Genomic DNA, 23,023 nt, shown 5'->3' with positions numbered 1-23,023 from the left:
AAAGTTAATTAAACAGATTATTAAAAGTATTAGTTTTTTATATTATAATATGTACGTTCATATATATATATAAATAAAATGTGTATATACATATACATACATATATACTTAAATATAAAAGCTTTTAAAGCTGATATATTCATAGTCGATACTTATTTCAAGACATATTAAGTATGTCTTACCGTTTCTAAAATAACCATCTTAAGATGTTAATACTCTGTGATTGGTTTATGATATTTTAAAACTATATTTAAGATAGTCTTAAATATATAGATTGACTATAAATTCTAACCAAAATATCTATAAATATATTTGTAAATATACAATATATGTTTAAATATTCTCTCTCTTATAAATCAAATTCATGCATCAATATCGAAATTTCTTATTAAGTATAATATATTTCAAAACGTTAACAAACGTTACAAAAGAGAAAATCGATTAAAAATTAACCAAGTAATCAATGGAATTAGGAATATAAATATAATCGCATTGCATATTTTGACATTATTAGGAGATATTTCCTAATTATTTTTCTAATATTCTTTTTTCTAATATTAGGAGAGATTTCCTAATTATTTTTAAAAATTAACAGTTAGAATAATGATTAAATACTTGAAGTAATATTTACTTCGCTCTGTATATTATTTTATGTCAGAGAACAAAAGATCGGTAAACCATGTTGAAAGAATGATGCTTCGTTTTAGAGAAAGAACGTCACGAATGTCTAGTACTAAAGAGAAACCTAAAGAACAAAAAGAAACGTAGTGAATGGAGATGGCATAGGAGTGTTCCTTGTTTTTGTTAAAATGAACTGGCTTCAAGTTCAATTCGTATTGTTGTAAAGCAGCAGGGATTCGCGTGCGCTTCTATCAAGATAGAAGTTCATTTACGGTCTACTCAACCGATGGATGCTTTTATACAATTTCCTCTTTTCCATTATTTAATCAAGCGCAAACAGAAAGACGGCATTGTGTCATATGGAAATATTCTAATATATTTAAAATTCTTGTAAATTTCACGTACACATAATTTTACATTTTATTGATTTATTTTAACAATTTTACATAAAATGCAAAAAAGTCACACAATTATCTATATTCTTTATATTATAATATTTATGGTTCACTTTATGTGATTAATTATTTATAATAATTATAATTATACATATATAATTTGTATTATTTATAATATAAATAAAATTAGTCAATTTATTACAGATTTAAAAAATTTAATGTTATTTCACCCGTTGCCATTTCGCATGTATCTTTTTTATCTCATTTGTAGTTTTGAACTGAATTAATTGAATAGGAGCGATTTGCTCTTAGATTTAACATATAAATATATTTCGAATTTCGTTCAAGTTTCAAAGTTTGTTTCAAAGAGCTAAAATTTTGTTTTAAACAATAGTCATATAAATTTTAAACTGGAAAGACGTATTTCATTATCGATTATAATATTGTCATACATTCACATTCGTTATCCATCGCGGTGAAATTAATCAGAAATTCGTCCTGCAAGTGCTTGCATTCACACCGAAAACTTCCGCATCGCGCACGAACTCGCCGCCGCTTCGCGATCGTGTTACGTGAAACTTTGCGAAAGTGCGGACGCTCGTTAATCCATAAAGCGGCGCGGTTTCGCAGACTGCAGCTGTAAACTGTCGCTGGCGGACTGCGCCGGCGTGTTTCACCTTTAAACTTCGGTTTGATAAGGCTCTCCACACTTGACAGCTTCATTTTGCGACACTTCTCTTGATGTATCAGCTGTTCAGTCATGATTGAGACGATTAAGATCGGATAAATTGTTAAATCGAATAAATTATTTGATAATACCACGCCCTGAATATAAGGAAAAGCTACGAGATTAAAAATGTAATACACTTTACAGTTTATATCTTCATACAAGCTCGATCGACCCCGATAAAATATTCATTTTACAATTTCGAAGAGTCAAATCTATCTTTTCGAAAATAAAAATAAATTCATAATACATAATTTGTGATCGTTATTAAACACGACACTTATAAATGATTTATAATCTTTTTCAATTGTATTTTGCTAAATATTTTGTGGATTTAAGCTCTTCATTTCTCGGTGACATATAGTTTCTTGCGTGTTGTTTTCTCGAATGATAATTTCCTTCATTCAGAAAGTTATGTGTTATGATAGTGACGAGAAAGTGTTTGTTATTGCACACCAACACAATTATCCGTTAGGAGTTGCTGTTAGTTCTTTGGAAACTCAGTGCATGGCAAGGAATACTTTATTAGCCGCGTCTAATGATCGACAATAGATGCGCTCGAGTAGCGGTAAAGTGAAGTTTAACTCCCGATTTTGCTTTCGAGGGCATCTTCTTGAATCGATTCGGTTCAAATGAATCACAGAGATTCCACATTGATTTTGCGGGATAACTATGTGCAGAGCACGTATAGTATATAGGGTCGTGAATAATGTCTACCACTAATTTCATGAAATTTCCTATTGTAAGCATTTGCTCGCGTAAATCCTGTGCAAGATAATGATCTTATATGATTATAAGAGAAAAATTATGAGATATAGGAAAAGTTGGAGATTAGGAGAAAAAATACATACATATATTTTAATAAAAGTAAACTTTCACGAAAGTTTCATAATAGAAATGAGAGAGAAATGAAAAATGAGATACTGAATTATTCAATTAGTAAAACTTATTTATGTTTCAATATTATGCTCAGTTGTTATTAAGATGTATTTAAAAATAATGAATTTTTTCATGCACAAAAACTCATCTACTTAGTTTCTTTTATTTATTCGTCTTTTTGTTTGAAGAATGATGTAATTATATAGTTAAGAGGAAAGAGTAGGATCATAATTAAATCTTCTCTAGGAGAAGAGAAATTATAGGAAAGAGTAGGACTATACTATTTCAATAGGACTATAATTTAAAAAATCAGAATTTTATTTATTGCAGCCTTCTTTTTTAACTTCCAAATAACTATTATTATTATTATTAGTTATATGAAGTAAATAACGTAAATGCACAATATAGTGAAATGTTGTTTTAAAATAATTGCAATTTAATAGTTTAACGATCTGTTATTGCGTTTTTATTATATATGTAGTAAACTTGTGTGGGTATGATTCGCTTCCGACGCTACTGCAAATTTTGTATTTTATTTTCACAGAGAGACATAAAACAGAGAGAGGTGCTTAGAATACATATTCAAAATATATTATTGTAACATTTTATAATGTAAAGGCAAAAGTGCAAGCACGCGATAGGACGTAGGTTGTAACATTTCACATGACACATCAGAAAGTCTATTTGCAACTTCCTGAATAAAGTTTGCATTTATTGTTGGGTATTATTGTTTTGTCAAATTATTTTCAAATGATGTGATAAATTGTTTCGCTATTAATGTTTTTTTTTATTTACAAATTCTTAGATCAATTATCTTCTAATAATAGTTACAAAAAACTAAAACCATTTATTCTTGTGATTTAAAAATTTTTAATACTGAATATCTGTTTTAAAAATAAAAATTCTAAATAAAAAATTCATACGTATATTTTTGAAATAAACTATATAAAATATATCTTTTCTTTCCATTTTTTTTCAAAATTTATTTTATTCAAATCCCTTAATTTTTAAATATCGCGTAAAATAAATAACAGCTCAATATCTCATATAAATCTTTTTAGCTTATAATCTATTTTGAAAGAAGTTCAATGACTGCGTTCAGCAGAAAAAGCAGCTTTGCGACTGTTATAAAATTCTTAATATAATTGGTTTACAAAATTTCGTAAATCCAAGACCTTGATTGGTTTACATTTAGATCCAATAAGGAACTAAGTACAAGATCACATTATAAACTATATTTAAAAATTTTACAACAGTTATAGAGTTACTTCCTCTACTAAATACAGCCATTAATTATTAAAAATATATGTAATAGCTTACAACATTTTCCATAAATATAATTATGTAAATGTAATTCGTAAATGTAATAAGAAATAATAAATGTATCAATTTAAAAAAATTGATTAAAACATAATTTTAAAAAACAACTATATTGATTTACAAATATATAAATGTCTTAGGATTAATAATCAAAATAAATTTCGCACATTTTAATTAAGAGATATTGATTTCCATTTTGGCACATTTTCGTTTTCTCGGATGCTAGTTACGTACGAGGGGATAAAATTTACAGCAGCTTGCTTAAGCTCATTTCGCATCAGAAGAAGTTTATCTCGTTTGCGCTTGGCGTTGTGCATTGCCCTATTTTTCTGCGTCAGATTTTATGAAACCACCGCTACCACTCCACGAAAGAAAGTTGGCGAATCTGAAGAACGTTCAGAAACTTTCAAGCTTTATTAGACTTGTAATAACATTTGTATTGTTATTGAAACAAACTTTTGTTAATCATATAATTAGTTAGATTATTTTTACGGTAACATGATACTTTTTAGCTTTTTATTAAAGGACGACAGAAACTATATAACTATAAATAATGTTATTTGTAAAATATACAATTATTATATTATCTGTAATGTTATTTAACGGAAAATAATATATCTTTTTTATTTGCGATTCCGTAATATTGCAAAAATTTGATTATATTCAATTAAACTGAATATTTTGTTAGAAGTTACTACGTCAACTATATCTTTTTTCTTCTTAAGTAACTTATTTTTCAAAAGAACTATAAGAATATAATGCTTAATTATAATAATCAACAACGGTTTTAAAAATATCATAAAAATAACGGCTTGTTTTCGAATCGATTTGCCGCTTTGCATAAAATATATCATATTACTTGTCACGCTTTCGTCGACACTTTCGCTAGAAATGGAAGCTCTTATAAAATCGCGGCTGAATCTCATCAGAATGCTTTTTGCCTCCACTTATGAGAAAACGTCCGATGCATTGATGTAAAAACAAGGTGAGGAAATATTCACTAAGAGAACAGTCATGCCTATATAAAGTTTGTTTCGTGAAACCGTATCAACCATTCCACAATCGTTAAATTGATTTTCGACGATTTGTTGGATGGATTCGGAAAAAACGATTTCAATAATTCAAAAGTTTTAGATGGAAAAGTTTGTTATATTTTAAAGATATAGAAAGATACTTAAATAAAAAATTGTTACAATATTTTGTACACATATCATATTCTATAACTAAATAATAATTAAAGCATTAAAATAAAAAACTAATAAAAAAATTTGAGTCTTAAAATATAAATAATATATAAATTTTTGGAAAATAATACAAATTAAAATTTTATTTTTAAAAAATAAAATTATGTATAAATAAATTAACTTAAAAATAAATTTAAGTATAAATACATTCAAATATTACAATATTTAAATGTATATGCAATTATACATTTTCTGGAGCTCAATTAAATATTTGCATGATTTATAGTATCTTAATTCGATTATCTCTAGCTCTCTTTATGTATATTAGGGTAAACATTATTAAAAATGTGGAAATATTGCAAAAAGCTTGGTTATATATTGAAAAAGTCTATTATGAAAAAATATCCTTGTGTTTCTTGAATAAATGTACAAGTCAAATAGGCGGAATAGAAAAAATATTTTCTTTCTCATGGAACTAGAAAAATAGAAAAGAAAAGAAACATTTATCTTGAAATAAATCAATTATCGATTATTTATAAATTTATAAGCAAAAGCAGACAAGTATTATTTATTATAAATTAAGTAATTAGATGTGGAAAAACAATTTGCTTAAATGAATTTCAATGAATATTGATTCATTTTGTCTAAATTATAATTATATTATACAGGGATTGTCTCTGAGAAGATAAAATATTGATCATAAAATATATGCAAACGTACAGGAATAAAGAATTTTTTTTTAAATTAACAAAAATTGTTCTTATGCCATCTGAATAAAATACGATAAATAACATATTTTAAAATTGTTAATTTTTAAATTTAAAGTTTCTAAACAATTAAAAAAAAAATATATATATATATCGCATATATTTTAGAATGTAAATATATAAATAATATAAATATATAAATAATATAAATATATAAGGTAGACATTTGTAGTACAAAAAATAATTGTTTATGAAAAAACAAATAAATAATATACGATAAAACTGTTTATAAAAAATTCATTTTTGAGAAAGATAATTTCGAAAATTAAATAATTAATAACAATAAACGTTCTTAATCAATCTTTAATGTTGTATTTTATTCGTCGATATTAAATTTATCTCGGCGCAATATATATATATATATATATATATATATATATATATATATATATATTGGGTCATTTAAAAGGTATCCGCGGTTTTTTCATTCAAAAATTGAACAAAAAACCGCGGATACTTTTTAAATGACCTAATAGCAATACATAAATAAAACGATACAATTTAGTAAAAATTTACTAAGTTAATTTAAAATAAGTTAAATTATTGAAGAGGAAAAAATATGTAAAATATTAACATTATTTTTTTAATGTTATATCTTTTCATATACATTTTAATGTATGTAAAAAAATAATTATCTGTTCTGTACATACATTGGACATACACTGCCTGTATTCAAAAAGTTATTTAAAAATGGTATTTTTTACAGCAATATAATTGCATTGGAAATGGAGTCTGGTTGCAAATTGCATTAATTGGAATTCTAGTTGGAAATGACAAATCAGAATTTTCTGATCGAATCTATTATAATTCTAGTTATATAAGATAACTAGAATTCTGATTGATATAATCAGAATCTTCTGATTCGTTCATTTTTAACTAGAAATTTTTCTCAATGTCATAAGCTTAAATTCATAATCTTAAGTTTATGTTCAAATTCTTTAAAGACAGCAACGTTTGAGATATTTTGTGTAGAACGGAATAGAATTGTCTTTTTTTCCAAATAATTAAATTATATTACCTTTTTTCATACAATGTTATACAACAATGTTATACATTCGTAAATCGTAATTCATGCAATAACTGCAATACAATTGGAAAACAATCAAATCATATGTATAAAGGCGTATAAAGAAAAAAAAAACAAGTAAAATGGCAACGCGACATTCGATAAGCAACAAGCGATTTGTTTTCAATTAGAAAGACGTTTGATTGAACGGAGATATATTGAACACAAATGTATTATTGTTTCTTTTTTTATGTTTACTATTCAGTTGGCCACTTTATTCATTAATTATGGATTACATAATGTAATCAACTAACGAATTATTTTCTCCTCATTGAAATATTCCCAACTAGGATATTGATTTATTACTTTAATGGTAAAAATTAAATATAGCTATCGATCGCGGACAATAAAATTTACCGTATCCGATTTATGAATTTCTCATCGCGAAAGGCGAATGGCAAGCGTTATTGTTTTCTGTACGATACGATACTCGTTAGTCGCAACATGTGTGCCTCATTATTGCCGTTATGAAGATAATAGGAGCCGTTCTAATGTGCAAATAGCTGTTTGCGCATGCATATTTCATTACGATATTGCGAAGCCAGGTGACTCTCGGGGAAAACCATTATTCATTCGTCTTTTGTTTCATGGAATTATGTAAACAAGCGGAGGAAAATATTCAGAAAATTATTGAAAAATACTTCGAGTTTAGGAAAACTTGAAAGTAGGAAAAAATAAATACATGATTGGCAGTTTGTGCGAGTCTTCTCTATTGTTACAAAAGCTTTTACTAAAACTGTTAAGGTACATTCGAATATAAGTCATTGCTGTATAATAAAACTGTTCTCATTACTTCTTGCAGATATATAATTAAAAGCTTAGAAATTATATGAAATTATATAAATAAAAATCGTTTGTAATTCGATTGCGTTAATTAATGTTAATTAACTGAAGAGAACTCGAATCGTAGGTCAAAATATATCAAAATTATTATTATTATTATCACAGATAAATTAAGTACATAAAAACATCCAGTGTTGGTACCGAATTACATTTATTAATCATTGATAAATAGAAATATTATAAAAAAATACATATTCAATAAATATATTAAATTAACATACATAAACTAAGTATTGTATGACTAAAAAGAGATAAAAATAGACTGAGAAAATTTATTTCCAGAGCTTTTGGAAAATTTAACAAATTAGCACACGTTGATTTTCTTAATAAACATATTTAAGAAATCTCAGCATTGATTCAACTTGACGGTTCAAAGTTTCTTCTAACAAAAATTGTGAAGAAAAAATTGGAAAGCGTGCGTGCGCGCGCATGCTTTGGCTACGGGGGTCCAATTGGCTGCAGTTTGATACAGGGGATGAGGAACGAGGAGAATAGAGTAGGAGGAAGAATGTGGAGGTGTAATATGTGGGGCGGTCGATAGAATAGTGGCTATATGTGCCGTTGATACCAGAGAATTTCCCGTGCGCTATAGCACGCTAAAACATACACGCAACCGCGCGTATGGAATATGTTAAAAGAAAAACTAACAAAAAAGAAAATGTGCAAGACGCGTCCACGTTAACGGCGCGGATAATGTATGAGTCGCGCGATCAAGGCATTTGCAAAAACCTAAATCATGTAAATCCGGAAAAACGAGATTTTGCAGAGACGATATCAAACAGCAAACTTCACTTCACACGATTTTTTTTTTTACAACGAGTCCGTCTCGAGAAGTTTTCGTGCACGAGAAAGATTGCACTTTAGAAAAAGTTAAGGTCTTGAGAGTTTAAGTCTTGCGGATGCAGGAGACTGACCCGCACGTTTCTCTTCGTCGATGCGAAAAACAAAGGTTTTAGACATGTCTACGAAAAGTTTTATACGAAAATCATTCTTTGTGGAGGAAAACGAAGAAATGTCAAGTACTTCATTTTTCCTCCTTTACTTTATTAGCTTACTCGTGAGAGAGAGAGAGAGAGAGAGAGAGAGAGAAGAGTAAAAAAATGGAAAAATTGATAAAATAAAATAAACTAAATAAAAAAAAATTGAGAGAGAGAAAGCCGTTTATAATAGAAAATATTTTATTTTAGAAATTGAAGTAGTAAATTTTATTCAATTTGCAATAAATTAAATATTTTGTTATAGCAACAGAGAATTTTCGTGTCAAAATATAAAATACAGGCCGGTTTTTTTGTAGTAGATTCTTATTTTAAAACTATTTTAAGTAATGTCTTAAGATGCTGATACGATTCTATGATTGGTTTATGACATCTTAAAACTATTTAAATATAAGAATCACTTAATTAATACCGTCTATATTTTGATTTCCACATGATAATTGTTATAAACTTTTTAAATTGTTCCGTTGTTGTATTGAGCTTTTTAATGATTCCAAATAACGACTGGATAGAACAGTAACAGAACTTACGAAATAATTATTAGATAATCAAAGGTGCTCTTTGAAAATTGACATTCATGCGTGCACAGCGGGAATTCTTGATGTATATATCAATGTGCACAAGTATAAGTAAATATGTATATTCGTCGAAATCCGTATGCAAATATACACGAGCACAAACTTGAACAAGTGTACAAATAAACACGATGTGTGCAATAGTACAATATGTACGCGTTCACAGCTTTTCGACGATGAACGGTGTTATCAACGTTATTACTCAGGACTCCCCCGTCGCATCATTATCAACGGTCAAACTCCATTAAGCCATCCACCCGTTCGTTCGATATCTGGCGTATACATCCAGGGAAATATGTGTATAACGGGGCCACAACGGAGAGTAATGTTGCTCGTATTTCCGCTTCATTTAATATGCGAGATTTATTGATGAGATGAATGACACTGTATTATCGATTTATAATTTCAAAGCTTAATTTATCCAAATCTTTCACTTTTAAACATTCATTATTATGTTATTCCATTAACTCGGAATTAGATAATTTTCAGGTGATGAAACTTCAGTTCCGATGTATCAGGAGTTAATAGTCGAGTATAGCGGAGATGCGATGATCTTTCGCACATCGCCGATAATCGTGCTTAATGAATATGTCTAAACGCTCTACTTGTATTCAATCTTTCTTGAGATATATGGGGGTGTATCGGCTTTATGGAATCGAAAGGTCAAGGTTTAATCGCACGAAGAAATTTCTCAAGAAGCTTTAGCTATTCGAAGATGATCCACATGACGACACAGAGTTTTTATTGTGAGTAACGGTACATTTTTCATTATTTTCTGAAAGTTTTCAGTTGAGATCACTTGATTAACGAAGACAAATGATGCAACCGATTTGGGATAAACCATCTCAACGCTTTTCTTCCATTTCGTGTGCGCATTGTAAACCTTAATCTCGTGGGCGGTGATGCCAAAAATTTTTCTGTTACTCTTCTCTCCATTTTCGTTTTATTATTTGTTTGTACTACATATACACAAAACACACATTTCCGAATCCTCGATATAAATATCGGAAAATTCTGTGAACCAAATATATTTTCTTAGAGACTAATTCAATCATTTTTGAAAGTAATCATTTTTGATGCAGTTTCTCAATACATTTTTTATAGTAAATATATTTCTATGATATGCATATAAACATATTTTATAATATAATAAATTAAATCATAATAAATAGCTTGATTATTATATTTATAGAATAATCAATATATAATCTAAATTGAAATGTTTCGAGGTTATTGATTCTTTTTTATATACTTAACTAAATTGTATTATTCTGTTAATTGTAGATTATAATGTATTAATTCGCAAATTAATTCAATTAAATTGAATAATACAGTATTTCAATTTTTTGCTTTGATATTTTGATTTTTTGATATTTTGTTTCAAGTTTAAAGTTTGATAATTAATAAAAATTGCTTTAAAAGCCATATGTAAAGTCGATTCTTTTGTATGTGGCATAATGCACGTCAATGTATCGTACAAAATTAATATCTGATCTATCGATTTGTATAATTAATCGAATTTGACGCTCCTAAGGCACTTGCTGCGGATGCTCATTGAAATGCGTCTGGTGTTACGCGGCGCTTAGACACCTTAATTAAGCACGGATCGAGCTTTCCGCTTTGCTTCGACGATGCTGCGTGAAGATTAATTAAACGGTAGTGGACTGCTCCTTTAATGCCATAATACGGGAGTTGTTTATTATTTATCCGTTTTTGCTTTGTTACGTATGATCAGCTCATGAACTTTGCAACAAAATATTAAGTTTAATATCTTAAAATATTAATGTCGTCATTTAAGTTTAAAATTTCACATTCTTATAAAATTAAAGTAATTTATCTTAGGTTATAAAGTAATTTAGTTTTATAAAATTTAGTTTAATTTAGAATGTCCGTTTATCACAATTATACAGCATATATAATTAGATTTTGTATTATTCATAGCTCCTTTTTTCCACGAGAGAATTGATTATAATAAAGTGAGGTATTTCTTAAAAGAATCTTTCTAAAGAAGGTTATATTTTATCGTAAAATCGCTCCCGCCCACATTGACTATCTAAACAAATTGCATGCAAAAGACTTACTTAACACATATAAGCGACTATTTAATAGAGCTCATTTTTCTTCAATGCATTCTTGGCAAAGATTGGAACGTCGTTTGTGGAAACCTCAACTTTACAAGCTAAGTGCCTAGGGGCAAATTCTGTTATAGTTAGCACATACTTGATGTGACAGAATCTATTAGTTGACGCATTATAATTGCCAATAATGCATTATTTCACAAGGATCGGTCATCCGTTAGAAGGCAACGAAATGACGGTCCTTCTTGGTGGAACTGTTGGAGTTCTCAACTGTTGTCTGAATCCTAAACAGGAACAACGTAAATTGTTAACTTAATTTTGTGCCTGTTACGTGCCAACTTACGCATGTAGCCAAACAAATTTGCTCTTTCCCTACGGTACTGCAGCAGCGACGGTAAATACGTTGGTAATAGGTGATATTTTGTTGTAGTTATAACTCCGCACGTGCCGTAAAATACGCGGCGAACTTTCGCGGGGGCCCAACAAGCATTATGCTGCATAATTAACGTATCGGTACGATGAGAAGTACGAGGGTGCAAGGGAGGGGGAGAGAGAGAAAGAGAGCAAACTAATATTCCCGACCATAATCTGGCGTCGAAAATATTTCGTGGCGCAAACCTGGTGGAAAATTAGTTATGGAAGGAAAAGTTTAATTTCCTGCACGGCGTGAACCGTTTGTCGGAAAAATAAGTGAATAACTCCTGGCCGCGCATTAAAACATGCGGTAAATATAGTGAGCTTCCGTTTCTTGCGGAAATCATAAGCCGGATATTCTCCGTTGAAAAATACAAAAATTGAGATTTTTCCACGAATTTTTCTCGCTCACGCCAAACAAATCTGTCAGGTTGTTCGTGCAAATGTATCCACACGCGCCGGTATACACAGAAAATGCACGCGGTTTGCATGTTCGGAAATTGAGAATTTTCCGCAGAGATTTCCGACAATCCCGATGAAAAGTGTGATTTTTAATTGCAGCTATCTGTCACAGCGCTTATTGCGTGTCATATTCCCATTTTACAAACAAACAGACAGTAATTAAAAAAAAGCTATATTATTTTTATAAACTAATTTATGAATTTGTTATTGAATTAATTCGTACTATATGTAATTTACTGTATTGCCATCAATTTTTAAGCGTACAGGCTTCATCTGCATACCATGATCATCTATATTTTCAATTTAAAAAAAATCTTGAAACAAGTATATTACAAATGTATATCTATGGGAACACGAAAGTACATATAATTTAATATAATATAATAATTTAATATTACATAATTATTGTATTTATTAATATAATTTTATTAATACAGTTTAAAGAAGCTATTTAATATGCATCATTTTACATTCTGACGCTTCTAAATATTCATATTATGGTAAAAGATTTTTAATTTTGTTATCTATTTATATCTTTTACCATCTTTTTAATATTTTTACACTACATTCATAAGTACTAATTATAAATGCTTTTTAGATGATCATAAACTTAAATGATTCATGGAGTAATCCTTAAGTAGATACTAGACGTCAGAATAAAATACTAATCAGTATGTAACACTGTACTTGCGATTAGGTTATAAAGTTTACTCGTAAAGAATGATTTACTATAACGCTTAAAAAATGATGGCTCCCTTTCTATGACGTCCGCGTTAAATGCTGGTAGATAAACGATCGCGGTCCTTTATTCCCGTTTTGCGAGACCACGCCCAGGTCAGGAAGTCCTCAGATCGATGTCACGTGTGTACAACCCACGCGAGCGTTAGCCAAGCGTGTCCGACTCTTGCTATTCAGCCGAATTGCGAAACTGCAAAGTCGCATAGGCATCTATCGCGAGAATGTCAACAGGAACATAGTCGGAATTTTCGAGATCCTTCAAAGGACATGATTTGTCTTTCATCTTCGAACCTTGTCTGTGACATATAAAAACATTAAGAACGTTGCGACACAATATATTTCTATATTTTTTTCTTAATCCGAACTCGAGCGAATGCGCAATTCGCAATGAGTTATATTTCAATATGTTCATAAATGAAAGGATAAGGTAGAAGATCCAATTACTGTCAATGTCCCAAATTCTGGCAATCTGATTTTAAATGCTTTTTTGAATATATAAATTATATTATAAGTAAAATTGTATTTAATGTTACTATAAGTAGACATTTAACAAATTTAAATAAAATTAAATGCAATTATAATATAATTTATATATTCAAAAAAGCATTTAAAATCAGATTGTCAGTATTTGGGACAGCGTCAGTAATTGGATTTTTTATCCTATAAACTGTGCATTTCCTGATCTTAGTTTCAGAGGATCGATTTGTGTATTTTAAAATGAGGTGAAAATAACAAAAGTAAATTAATTTATTAGGTATTAATAAATGAAATTATAAATATTCTAAATTCGTTTTATCTTTGTAATTTTTACTCGTTTCAAGATACATAATTGATCTTCTACACTTTATTAAAAAGAATTGAGCATATCTCTCTTTAACCCCCATCTCTTTTCAAATTCTTTAGAAGAAAAAAGGAGTAATATGATTGAAACTACATTACTCTTTCTAAACCGATAGTAACAATGTCGTCATAGGAACGTGAAATCTATTCTTATTACATTTATGACGCGTCATAAACGACAATTGTGAAAAAAGCTTTGTTTGACATATTATACAACAGATCTCAAATGTTACCGAAGAGACTCACGTCTTCCTAATAATCACCTTGAGCGAGAACTGATAATCTGATTATTTGATCAGGATAATGTACAGAGATGTTCATCAGTTTAATTCCCCAGCGAAGCAACCGTGTGTATACGTCACGTGTTACTAATCCCGACGTAGTGACGTTTCCACCATCTATTAAATGGGTTTTGTGCGTGTCAATTGGACCGCAGCACGGCTATTCGCGTGTTCGCGTTTAGGAAGCTCGATGCGCGAGCCCTATTGTATGCCATTTTCCCTTCTGCCTTCGCAGCAACCTGGGACAAGTCTCACGATAGAACAACATCATGCATCGTGCGTAAAAACGAGAAAGCAAGAATGACTGGCACTCTAAATCTAACTCTGCTTGGCGTCCGTCTGCCTCGGCATACTTTTTTTCCATCTCCCTGAACACACCGAGATCTACACTAGAAATAAATATTGCCCGACCGTTCGTATTAATCACGATTGATTAATCGACAGGTAATCCCCGACAATTATCTCGACAAATTACATCTGCTGCTGATTCTTGCCATGAGAAAAATGAAAGTCATTATTCTGCGTATGTTACGGATAGTGGAGAATTGAAGATGCAAAATCGTGGGGCTTTTATTAATAAAGATAATTTGAATCATCAGCCCTATACACGAGGAGCATTTAATGTCGCTCCAATTAAGATTGCCTTTGCTGGATTTAACAACGTTTAAAGAGCTGGGAACTGCAAAGCCGTGAGTGCATTTCCTACACGTTCAAGTGGCATATACGAAATGACCCAGATTTACCGTTCCTTCGGTCATAAATTTTTTGATGAATTTGAAATCGATTTCCCCAGCGAAGATTTAATAGGCGATTATGATCTGTACAATCTTGACAGTTAAACTTGAAATTGGATATCCGCTGATGTATAGCTCATTTAAAAAATCGTACAACTGATGATCTTCCTTCGCAAATATTATTTAACCGTTGCGTTGTGTTGATTGGCTCTATAACTAAAATAGTTTCGCAAAATTTTTACAAAATTCTTACCAAGGGAAAATTTATACACAAAAGTATTTGTTGTATTTTGTACGTTTTGTTGCATTTTGTATGTTTTGAATTCTATAAAAATAAATAAATATATTTATATTTTCATACATAGGGGAACGTTTCATTCCACGTCGTTGAAAAAATAATCAAAATTGATGGCGAACATATCACATGCTCGAAGCGTCGGCCATGTGGGTCGCGTAATAAATTCTGTCGTTCGCTTTCATTTTGGTAACTGAGTGATTTTACACGAGTTGCAATTTCGTTTTCGATTGAGAAATGTGCGATATTAGTCTAGCCGAAATATATTTCGCATTTCCTTTCCCGCTGATTTACAAATCGATTGATAACACGCACGAACTGCAATTATTGAATAAAAGTAAACGTGTATCTATACTTAATTCAGGTGTGCGATAAAGCCAAACGAATGATTAATCTCGGTTATTTCTTAAATGAAATTATACGATAAAAATTCACCTTATTCGAGACAACCGGCTTGAAATTAATGGTAACTCCTGTTTCAAGCGAAACTAACGCAGAGAGTGTAGTAATAAGTGTTGTAAGCATAAGGTACTACATACTAACAACGCAACGCAGTGTGTAACAATGATCGACGTCTTCTTGTCTTTACTTAAACAACCTATTTTCTACTGTGACAAACGTAATTAAACTTTTCAACCATCTTAGTGTGTACGTTCCAACTTCGAATTAGTGCTCGTAGTCATTTAGGGTAATTCGAATTTGTTTGCTGCGCAATAATTAGAGGAGAAGCTAGAACTGGGAAAGATGGAAGGTAGCGAATTAACTTTCCGTAAGTTAGCAAATCACTGAGATAGCAAAGAGAAACATCTTTGTTTCATATTCCGCTATCATTAATGGCACACATTCATTATAAAAGAGATATATTTGAAAAATGGAAGGTATATCCAGGATTCATAAATATCGAATAACTTAATCTATAGAATTTTCTTTATACTGCAAATTATTTATTAAGAATTAAAATAGATGTGCAATAAAGTAATAATCATATTCTTAAAAATAAAAAGGGTTAATATATTTCTCTCTTTATCTTTGAAGTTGCTCCTTTTCACTAAATGAAGATTGAGGAAAAATTTTACGTTAGCTTACATCGATATGTGCGCTGCTTTAACTCAGGTCGTTTTAAAGGATTTACCGTATCTTTATTTATCCAATTTCGATTGTATCAAATAGCAGCCTTCCGACAAAATAACAATAAATACTTTCGACTTACTGCGCGTTCAAGGATTGTAATTTAAATGTGGCATACCGTTAGGTTGAGTTACTCTAATGTCTGTTAGACTATTCTAATGGATTATGTAACTTGAGTAAAGTTTTTAACTTTAATGTTCTTTCTAAGCAATTAAACCTTTATGGACATTTGTTCTTCGTTTTCTTATAGATATACTTTGTATTCAACCTTTTTACTTAATAACTTTTACTTTTGTTTTTACCTCAAAATATTATTGTTCTTTATAAAATGATTCGAAACAGAATTCCATTTATAATTTTGTGTGTCGTGTAACATAAAAAACATTGAAACAAATAAAATATATACATATAGAAAATATGTATCACTAATATATGTGTGTGCTTTCTATAGAAATCATATAAATCGTGTAAAGTGGACTTTAAACAAAAAAGATAATAAAAGCATTTTATAAAGAATAATATTTTGAGATAAACCAAAAGTAAAAGTTATTAAGCAAATTTGTAAATGGAATTCGATTCTAAATTTGATCACGAATTATAGATTGTCCGTAGTAGGCTTTAGAAGAAAAATCTTTTTCCGTTTAGTGAGATTTGTTCAATATATTTACATGTTCCATGTGTAACTCTTTTTTCCTCACCACTAGATTAGAAGCGAGCAAGAGCGAGACCAGCATGTAAACGTGGTTTACATCCCGCATTGCTGCTCGTGTCGCAATATAAATTTTACCTTGTACCTCCCACGTACTCTACCGTATCATTTAAAGAATTCATAGGAGGACAAAAAGTTGTCCTCGTTGCTCGCGGCGGAAAGGATGGAAAAGAGAGTAACAGTAATTGAATTTAGTCCTGAGGCATTAAGTTCGTATTTCGCATTTATTTTTCAAAAGATTCGTTGTAGTTCTATCAGCTTATCCTGTTGCGGCATTATGCAAACAGTGAATTAAAGTCGTTGAATTTCGTTTCTTTGCCGGTGAGAGTTGTAAAAATTAATGACCGCAGCATGTCGGGTTTGAGGACAGCGAAAGCACAGCTTAAAACTTCTCTTCAGGTTTTTAGAGATTGCTATGCGATGCGACCGACGCGCGTCGCGTCGCATCGGCTTGTCGTGATCGCGGAAATGTGAAAGAATAAAAAGTTCCATGTCGAGAGGAATGACGTTTCGCTATTCTTGCTTTCGATAAAGCGCAAAGTAACTGCAAAAACTTCTTCTTATAAGTTCCAGAGAGAAAATGCGGAAACATAAGAAATATAGAGCAGTGGATTTGCGACGGCAAACTTAGATGCGGATGAAAGGTATTATCACCTTTGAAAATCGTCGTAGTTTTGTGATGGCGGGAAAATCACGTGAAATAATGGTGAAAATGTGACGAGAGGGTACGCGTGCGTGAGAATATTGAGCAAACATGTAGATTAGATTAGGCAAAAGCGGAGGAAGCACATCGACAACCACGATACGTGATTTACTACCCGTAGCCGTGGAGTACCAAAATCACATTTTCGTTTGCTTTATCAAGCGAGTTGATAGCGTACATCGCTGTCTGATATCGTTGTGAAAAGACGACAGCTGAATTCAACAAGATAAGGTTGCGTTTTAAAACACTTGCTACTGCAGCATATCGAAAAATGACAATTATAGCATTATACAAGCAACTGTATTATATGAATTCATTATTAATTAAAAGCCAAAATGATTAATTATATAAAATAAAAAGAAGAGAAACTTCATGAAACTGGTGCATAATTATATGTTATTATATTAAAATTAAATAAGAAATTGATCAAAAGTGAAATTGATAATTTTGGTTTCTGAGAGTGTAAATTTGAAAGTCATACGTTAATCTATACAGATTTTTTATCTATATATAGCTCTGTGAATGAACATTCTTTTTTACATTTATTTAATAATCTTATTATTACTTGTAATAATATATTTTTTTAAATGTCACATATTAAATCTTTTGTAATTAAATCTGTAAATGTGACATTCTAAAAAACTCAAAGTCAGTTTTCATTCCAATGTATAATAAAATCTTTTATTGTATTTTGGAAACTTAATTCATACGAATTACTTCATTTTCCTCGTATTTAATTTAGAAATGACTGTTGTCTCAATAGACAGAAAAATTCAAACAAGGTCAATGGATTCGCTCCAATGAACTGAAAATCTATCTATCGATTACAATAATTGTAGAAATACAAAATTTATTTTTACTAGAGAAACATAAATATTTATAATATAAGCGTATATAAAGTATATTTGTGATAAGATTCTGCTGTCGTCTTAAAATTTTCGGAAATGTTTTTGTTTTTTGAGATAGTTCATAACTCCATTGACAGAATTAATTCTACTATTAATTAACTTACCCAACTCTCAGAAAATTAAAAAAAGAAAACTGTTTATAAAGCATTACTTACATTCTAAATTTTATGTCTAAGTCCATCGAAGATGATCATGTTGTTCAATACTGGTAAACTTCATCCAGACAGACATCATGCTATAACAAATAAAAGACAAAATTGATCAATTTTCTCATTATATTAATGATAATTTAGCTTAATTAGTAATACAATAAAATATGCTGGATGAATAATGAATTCCTGGAAGAATAGCTTTAATCATTGAGCTATTCAGATGTTCGTGTTTGAACGACATTACGCTATAATAATACCTCCCCCCTCCCCCCTCAAATTTGCTGGAAAAACAACCGCAGTGCGTAAGGGACAATGTAACATCATCTAACAGAGTGAAAAATAAGCAGTATTCTATCCTTTTCAGGAGGCTCTCGACAGGTTCGGGTCTCAATCAGCGACCGTATTTTACAAGCCTCAACGACTCGACATTCTTATCGGGTGACAGTTTCTTTTTTCTTTTTTCTTTTTTCTTTTTTTTCCTCGCTGTGTATAAGACCGCTGGAAGGCGCGAACGCAAAGAGATACGGATAGTAAATGCGACGAAAGCGATTTGCATTCAGGCGCCTGTCGCTTTGCAGGACGTGAAAAATGACGGCGTGCCACTCGACAATTCGACAAGGGACATGGTATATTGATCGTGTAAAATCTCACGGCGGATTAAGCTTGCGTCCGAGTTTGACGCGATTTTACCGGTAGATGTCGAACAGGAATACGCGCGCAGCTTCGCCCGAAATATTTTAATAATTTCTTACAGCTGCGAGAGACATGAGATTTCCGAGGGATTTATTCGCCTCTCTTCGATGCAGATGCAATTTCTGCGAGGTGTGGAGAGACCGCGTAAAACGTGGCACGGTAAACTTACCCCGAAGCTTCTCTTGCTCAACGTCTATTTGGCATTGTCTCTCCGTACTGCATTTTCGTGTAACGTAAAAAGAATGGGCGGTTGCCGGAACGAGAAAATCGGCCAGGGGTGAAATTATTCTCAACACCTGTTCTCCCGAGGGACGTAATACGACGTATATCCTTATATCCAGTTACTTAGATAAATCAGGCGCTTGGGAAACGCCTGAAATAAGCACCCATCTCTCTCTTCAACGCAAATTTATTACTCTGTATACAGAGATGTGTCTTAAGCTCTACATTTCATTCTCCGATCGTTCATTGTGACACCCATGTAAGGATTATACCGAATGGCTGAAAGTGGTTTTCGGTAGGAGAGACCGAGAGTTTACAAATAAACTTTTATATCAGATCGCTTACGTGGCGTGAAAGTTCAAACATCTCGATGTTCTTCCCGGGTCCGTGAGATTCAGTGAAGAGCCAAGGCGAAAAGGCGAACGTATATATTGAAAAAGAGAAGAAAGGAGAAAGGATAACAGAGGAATAGAATAGAAAGGGACTCAGAAAGGGTTCCTCGATAGAAGGGCAGTTCGGTCGCGAGCAAAAGTTACAGTTGGATAAAAAGCAGTTCGAGAGTCGAGTTCGTGCTCGATTTGGCTCCGAAACTTGTGCGCTGCTTTATATCGCTATAAATATTACCTAGAAAGTAGGACATTTTGAAAAAAAAAAAAGGAAAGAAAAGAAACGGAGAAGGAAGAGAAGCCTCAAACTCTGCTGCGCACGTTTCCGTTTACTACGCTTTCCCCACGAGAGCATGGACAATTTCGTGCATAACAATAAGTTACGGAATTTATTGCGCTACTCTAGCACAAATTTTTTTTCTTGTTTTATCGCGGAATATTTCTTCTCCTTTCGGGTGTCGACGGTTTCTCGTAATGCGCAGAATATCTCGCATTGTGTGTGCCTTTGGCAAATCTGAATCTATTGCCGAAAACTGCCCTTCCTTAATCGACCGGGCGACCCAAATGTTTGCGCCAAATGTATCTGTGTTATTATATTTAGCGAATCAATCGCACAGTCAGAAACCCATATAGGATTGTCAGCACTTGCAACAAAATCGACGCTTAGCCACCGTTACAACTGTCAACTGACGACCAAAGTTCTGTCAACCGGTACTGAGCCATCACTGGTTGTTAAATGACGATGAATGATGGTTGAAGTTCAACCAGTACTGGGTCATCACTGATAAATGACTAAAATGACTGGACTAGTACCATCTGCCAATATGGAGCTCAAGTTATCTAGTACTTAGCCAGTAGTTTGCTACTATTGCGCCAGTACTAAACAGTACTTAAACTGTAGCAATCATTGCAGTAATTAAACAGATGATAATGTCAAATGTAAACGTCGATATTTTTAAACATACCAGTAATATTCAATTGTATTCTCACACAGCATTCATTAAGTTTCAATTATATGTGTTGACTCTCTGAAGGGAAGTTTCACTCTAACGTTTCACCGTATAATAGTAAATAAAAAAGTATACGGTTGCTCTCAACGACACAACGATCGAGGAAAATGTGTTGCCGAAATGAAGGGGCGACGCTGGATTGTTCGCAATTTTCTGCATTTGCAGATAGATTGATTTTCAAATAAAAGAGAATTCCATTCAAGGACTAAGGGAACGACTCAACCGCTAAAGAAAACGGCTACGTGACACGCAGTCACCTTCTCTCTCGTAAATATGCCATGGGTTGAAAATTGCGTGACCTGAAATATGCTACGTTAAACGTTATTATCTACGATCTGTTATATACAAGAGAGGTATATACGATAATAATGTATAAATATGATAAATATATTATTATATGACCTAATATTACTGTTATATGTAAAGGATTTATTATACGTTTATGAGATCACTATATATATATATATATCATATATATGAGAAGATCGCTATTTATCTCTCTCACACACACACACACACACACACACACACACACACACACACACACACAAAAGAAAAAATGATAAAGCAAATAACATGAAAAAATTATTATATGACTGCGTCATTGCGTAAGAATGGCGTTCACGTTCTCATATAGCAAGATGTGAATGTATTATTGAGTATAAATTGATTAACAGTTTGCCATGCATGGCTACGATATTTCCGGAAAGAAAATGGCAGTCATTAACGACGCGGTCACGTTCGTGCATGCAAAATGATACTGTTCTCAGCATATGAAAGCCTTCTTTCATTCTTTCCTTTCTTATCATTTCTGTTCCAATTTTATTCTCCTTCCCTCGCTCTTCGGTATAGACTCGAGCATATTTTCTAAGCCTATTTTTATTAATGCGAACGTGCGGCGACTGCAGCATTTATGTGCTTTCGATGGTTAAAGTGCACGTAAGTTGAAAGAAATAATCCGACGATGACAAATTGAAGGGCGGAAATTTTGAACGCGAATGGAGAAGTCACGAAAATTTCGATGAATATCGAAGGCCGCATGAAGTAAAATATCCGAACGACAAGTGCGGCAAAGCGGGGCTCGGATCGTCGTGGAAGTTTGTGAAAATTCGTAGCGGGAAGCTTACAGTTTTATTTTTCATCCACGTACGTATGTACGTGCACAGCAGTGATCGGAACAGCAGGAAGGGAAGATATATATGTTACAAAATCGTATATCCGAGGCGGAAGTAAAATATGTATGTTTCGTAATTTGGTTGAAAAGCTGGCAGTATGTCAGTGCTGCGAGTAATCGCACATAATAATTCGAGATAAATTAAGGGGTTTCCGGTGCGCCGCACTTCATTAAAGTGCCTCTTATATCAAACAAACACGCACGGCGAGCAACCGAAAATCATAACCGCAGATAACAAGGTTTCAATCTTTCTTTTTTTTTTCCATCATTTATCTTCGTGTCACGCGATCAAACCGATTTCTCTTTGTATATCCTTACGAACGCTTTTAATTCAACTTTATTGACATTCGCAGAATATTCTGAAATGAATGGAGAATTTTAAATACTTAAGCTTTTTTTTATAACTTCTAAAGTCAATTTTTTTTTTGTAATAGGAACATCGAAAATTTATTATTATACAGCTTTTTAAATTTCGCAAGAACGCATGTTTTTCCATAGCAATGTCTCAGATTAAAATTTTTATTACAGTTTATCTTAAATTAACTATGGGATACGATTTTGTTGTCTTTTCTGGTATAGTTGCGTTTGCCGAAGCGGTATTCAAACAGGAAACGATATTGTGATAAGCACTCATGTTCATCGATATAACAACATACGTAACATGTGTTTTCCAAGTAATAGGTTGAGCTGAAATGTAACGGAAACTTGCATTCATGATCAATCC

General features: G+C 31.7%; 1 protein-coding gene across 2 annotated transcripts in view; it reads right to left on the bottom strand.

The window, feature by feature from the left end:
- The window catches only part of LOC105151783 (1-phosphatidylinositol 4,5-bisphosphate phosphodiesterase epsilon-1), a 129,177-nt gene that overhangs the window by 41,353 nt on the left and 64,801 nt on the right, over nucleotides 1-23,023 (bottom strand). For both annotated transcript variants that reach the window (XM_011065689.2, XM_087404388.1), the window contains one exon: nucleotides 18,818-18,897. The gene's annotated coding sequence lies outside the window, so the exon portion shown is untranslated. The remainder of the gene's footprint in view (nucleotides 1-18,817; nucleotides 18,898-23,023) is intronic.

This window comes from Acromyrmex echinatior, chromosome 3 (assembly GCF_024713525.1).
Source record: "Acromyrmex echinatior isolate Ae372 chromosome 3, ASM2471352v2, whole genome shotgun sequence".
Classification (NCBI taxonomy): Eukaryota; Metazoa; Arthropoda; class Insecta; order Hymenoptera; family Formicidae; genus Acromyrmex; species Acromyrmex echinatior.
Note: the sequence above shows the minus strand (reverse complement) of the source record. Positions and strands in the feature narration are given on the sequence as shown.